The 5,269-nt window shown below is 45.2% G+C and overlaps 1 long non-coding RNA gene across 1 annotated transcript; it reads left to right on the forward strand.

The window, feature by feature from the left end:
• The first annotated feature begins 1,160 nt into the window (after positions 1–1,160).
• Positions 1,161–3,178, forward strand: LOC135229354 (uncharacterized). The gene is made up of 2 exons (XR_010320132.1): positions 1,161–1,844; positions 2,149–3,178. It is a non-coding gene; the product is annotated as an uncharacterized LOC135229354 (long non-coding RNA).
• Positions 3,179–5,269: the final 2,091 nt, after the last annotated feature.

Genomic DNA, 5,269 nt, shown 5'->3' on the forward strand with positions numbered 1-5,269 from the left:
TGGAAAATGGAAAAGACCTGACCCATTAATCTCTTGTGGAAGAGGCTATGCTTGTGTTTTCCTACAGGACAAAACTTCCCCTTTGTGGATACCCGACAGACTCATCAGACATGTAAAACCCAAAAACCACCAAAAATCCTCCAACACTTCCTCCCTCACTGCTCACAAACCTAACACCTCCCATGACTCTTCTGAGAAATCTGCCTCTTGAAAATGCTCCATCTACACCCCCACCTTCGCCTGTCTCTAGTTCCTCCTCTTCATCTTCTACTCCACCCCCTCTCACTGACTTTATACAACCCTCTACAAACCTCAACAACTCTTCATCTCGAGACAAAGTGCGGTGGAGAAGCCGGAGACATACTCCCTATTCAAGAACCCATCGAACCATTGCGGCTGAGCCCCCAACTTGGGGCCAACTCAAAAAACTTACTCATCTGGCTCACATCTTAACCGTGGATCAATATATTCCCATAAATGCGGGTACTCTTTTTGTGGCTATGCTCGCTATTATTTCCTGCCAGGTATGTGTTGTTACGGCTGATATACATTGGGCTTATGTCCCAAAACCTCCTATATTTCATCCCGTCACCTGGGAAGATCCTTCCCCCTCTGTATTTACTAATAATTCTGCATTACTGGGGGGCGAAACCATATTTTGGAACCCTCAAGGCTTTAATTCTAATTATTCCTATTCTGGTATATCAGATAATCCTCCTATTTGTATTCAATTAAGAAATTTGCAAAAAACTATCCCTGGCTGTATTCCTTTTGGCTTCAAATCAATGATTACTGATTCACCTAATGGAAATCAAAACCAACAGCCTTATAGATTATTATGGGCTCTACGCCTCATCCTTCCAGAAAAAACTGACTTTCTTAAAGGTATCCCAAAAGTACACACTCCTCTTTTTCCTACCTGTGATAAGTCGCCTCCTGAGGATTCTAAGAGCAATCAAGATTGGGCTATGATTGACCCTTCAAAAGGATTTCCTATTTGGAGAAATTGTATGTATAATTCACAAGTTGTATATGCTGTGCCTAAAATGTCTGCACGTCTTATTGATTGTAGTATTTTAAATCCTGAAGATGATTATCGTCTATTTTTACAATCAGCTCGATATCGTTTTAATTGGCAAGATACCTTAGTCCTTCTCCCACAAAAAGTTAATCGTTGGCATATAAATGGATGGGTTCCCCCTATTCTTTCTACCTTCACGGGTAACATACATCCATCTTTGTGGAGACTGGCAACTGCTGCCGGCAATGTCACTTTGTCCCGTCCTTTTAATAATGAGAGTTTTGATATTCAAGCTTGTGTACCTGCTCCATATGTGTTATTAATTAGCCGCAACAATCACTCTAGTATTGTTATAGAAAACAAGAAAAAACATTATGTTAGTTCTTGTAAAAATTGTATACTGACCAGTTGTATAAATCCTGCAATTCCTGTTGAAAGTATGATGATTTTACAACAGCCAAAATATATTATGATTCCTGTACATTTACAAGAAGATTGGTATGATGATTCAGGCCTAGAAGCCTTAAAACAAGCTTCTGCTATTTTATCTCGAGCCAAACGGTTTGTAGCAGCTTTAATACTGGGGATTTCTGCTCTCATAGCTTTAGCAACTTCTCTTTCACTTTCTGCTATGGCGTTAACACAACAGATTCATACTGCAAACTATGTAAATAATTTAAGTAAAAATATTACTTTAGCCTTAGCCACACAAGAAGCCATTGATAGAAAATTACAACAAGAAGTTAATGCCCTTGAAGAAGCAATTCTATATATAGGACAAGAAATCACTAATCTCAAAGTGCGACTTACTTTGAGATGCCATGTAAGTTTCAGATGGATTTGTGTTACTCCACTGCCTGTAAATACTACCATACATAATTGGGAAAAAATCAAAAATCATATCCAGGGCATATGGAATCATTCCGATTTGAGTTTTAATATTGACAAATTACATATGGAAATACAAGATATTACAAATGCAAAAAAAGATTTTTCCTCTTCTCAAACAGTCGAACAATTTATTGATTCCTTAAATTCCTTTATTCAAAAACATAGTCTTAAAAACATTCTGTTAAACACGGGTATTTCTTTAGTTTTATTCTTGATTTTGTTGTTCTTTCTTCCAGTCATCTTCCGAATCTTAAATCAAGCTATCCAAAAGGTGGCTTCAGATCTTCATCTGGCGAAATTAAAAAATAAGAAAGGGGGAGATGCTGGGAGCCAGGCTGCAAGGGCGGCCCCTCTGCACCCACTGCCCCCAGCATAAACATCGAAGAATTCCTGAAAAGTCAGGAATATCTCTGTCATCTGTGTTATGTGTCTATTTCATTTTCAGCCTGTGTATAGCAGAATGTATAAGCATAAAATTCCATTATAGATTTAGGGACCTTTGGACGGGGGGCGTCCTACTCATAATCCTCTGGTGAAATCTCGGGTAGGGACAGCCCATGTGTTACTTGGGGATCAACATGAAGTTGTCTTAGGGGAAAAAACAAATAGCTCGACTATGGAAAACAAGAATAGGATGGTGAAATCCTGGTATTTACCAAGGCCCTTTTTGTGATTAAACCACCACCCACACATGACCCCATAAAAGTGGAAAAACAAAAGGCAGTGAGTTCTCTCAGCCAATCTCTCAGCCAATTACAGGTCAACTTTCTCGTCCACCCCGCTCACTGCTGCGCTTGACTGGTCTTTGGGTATAGAGATTGGGCTAATTGTCCTTGGCATAATCGTGGACAATATGACGTAACCCAAAGTGGCTGGGCTTCAAGAACTTGACCACCCTGGACAAGATGGACAAAGCCTATGTAACAATGATTTTGCAAAAAGATTAATTATTATAAAAACTGTGGAAGGTATTGCAAGATTAAGCATAAGTGTAAAGCAATATGAAGTCAATTATTATTTTGTGTAAAAATATATCAACAAAATATTCTCTTCAATTAAACAAAAAACTCATTGTACTTGTGTATGTATGCGGAACTGTACTATGTGTCACTTGGAAAATTATGTCTCTGGGAAATGATGTTTATGATTATATCTTGTACTGCCCCTTTATTGATCATGCGATGTTATGCTTTTGTAAGCTTATGATATAAAAGACCATGTAAAAAATAAAGAGCAGAGCCTTCTTTTTCTGCAGAATGAAAATATAAGACATACTACCTCGCATTCTTCTTTTTTCGCCGAACTCTACCCCTCCTCTGGTAACCCTGTTCATTGCCGAGGCTGGCCCCCGGCACCCACGTCCATCAACCATTGCACTGCTGGGGCCCAGGCTGCCAGGATTTCGGCCTTGCCTTCGGAGCCCGGCCACATAGGCAGCCTTGCACCGGAGGCGGGGACGTGTAGACAGCAAAAATTTGGAAAGTGGCAGTGTTTCCTCGATTTCCCTGGCATCGGCCTTTTTGAGCGGCTTGCTTTTTTTCCTGGTAGGATAGGGCCCTGACGGAGAAAGGCAGGATTACGTGTGCAGGAAAGGTGTGTGTTGAGAGGGTGACGACGTTGAGACCACGTTGGGATCTTTAGTCCCAGGAAAGGCCCCTGGCGGGTGTGGGTCAATGTTCTCTACCCATCCCCCTTGGCGGGGGGAGGTTTTCACCATACAAAGCAGCAGCGCAATTATTCGTTGCCGGAGAGGTTGCATCTGCCCACAAGGTCCACCTGGCCAGGGTCCGCCCCTACTGTATTGCGCGTGTCAGTCAACAGAAGCTAAGACCTTCCAGAGAGACTACCTGCTATTTTCTACCCACGGGGAAGCAGTACAGCCGGAACCCTCCCCCGTTCCATGTCTAGGCTCTCTCTCAGGCCCCTCATACTTGTGATGTGTCTCAGGGGTAGAACGAAGAGATTCCTCTGAGTGAACACCTACAGAGAGGCCAGAGATGCTGAGGAAGGGCGCCTTGCCTAGTGATATCCTAGCGTAAGTGGAAAAGAGGTACCTGCCTGCTGTCCCGGTGTGTCGAACGTGTTCACATCAGGGGTTGCCTACTGTGAAGTTATTCCCTGGGTGCCCTCGATTTTGTGGCCAAAGACGCAAGGGGCCGTTGTCTGTCCATGGGTAAAATGGAGGGCTCTGCGGAACTGGCCGGTTAGGCTGGACCTCTCCCATTGGCTGAGTGTTTGTGACTCGTCCCCGTCAGAAGTTCCGCCCAGCCTTCCGGTGGCTGTCACCATGGTGATTGGGAAGGAAGCCTTAGGCCCCACACTCAGCCTTCACCTGGCCTACCTGGCCTCTTTCCCCTCATCTAGACCGCTGTGTGGATGAAAGAAAGGATGTCGGCCAGTGAGCACGTGTCCTGATTTCCTTGGAAGGATTAGGCTCCTTGCCTGGGCAGAAGACAGACAAGGTCAGCCTGAGCCTAGACACCTAGTGACCTGTGACACTGTAGCCAGTGATAGATGTTGATGTCCACGCTCAGGTATCCGCAGGTGGCGGATTCAGTGTGGTGGGAAGAGAAGTGGAAGTGGAGATGACACACTCACGAGGGCACGGGTCAAAGGTCAGGGAAAATAGCTGAGGTCGTGGAGCTCTAGCGGAGTCAGTCTAGGGCCCAGGCCTCCCTGCTGTACGAGGCAAAGAGGTGATCCATATGCCGCCATCCGTAGACTGTGGACGGCTGGGGCCCTGGATGCCCGGATTTCGGCCTTGTCTACCGAGAAGTGACGCACATGCAGTGTGCCACCGGAGGCTGTGGAGCAGCAGAGGGCAAAATCTTGAAAATGGGGGCTTCGGTTGACTTTGCCTGTGCTCTCCTTTGGCTGAGTGACATCGTGTGTTTCCTAGCAGGTGAAGACATTCGTGGAGAGAGGCGGTTTCCATGCGTGCAGGCAAAGTGTGTGCTGAGATGATGAGTTGCTGGAGACCAGGGTGGACTCTTCAGACCCAGAATAGGCCTCTGGCAGGTATGTGTCAATGTTTTCTGCCCATGGCACTCAGCCGGTTATTTGCATAGAATGTTATCAGCGGAATTAGTAGTCCCCGGAGAGGCTGCCACTTGTCAGGGAGCTTCACCTGGCCAGGGCCGCCCGTGATGTAGCTCCCCAATCAATCACTACTCTCTAGACCTTCCAGATGGACTACCAGAACTTCTCTCCCCATGGGCAAGCAGTAGAGCCAGAGGCCTTCCCCCTTTGTTCTTTCGTCTCAAGGCCCTCTGTCAGGCACTCCAAGGTATGAAGTGACAAGGGGGAGAAGGAAGAGATTTCAGAGAACGAAGACAAGCGGAGAGAGACAGAGAGAGG

The sequence above is a fragment of the Loxodonta africana genome, unplaced genomic scaffold, assembly GCF_030014295.1.
Source record: "Loxodonta africana isolate mLoxAfr1 unplaced genomic scaffold, mLoxAfr1.hap2 scaffold_28, whole genome shotgun sequence".
NCBI lineage: Eukaryota > Metazoa > Chordata > Mammalia > Proboscidea > Elephantidae > Loxodonta > Loxodonta africana.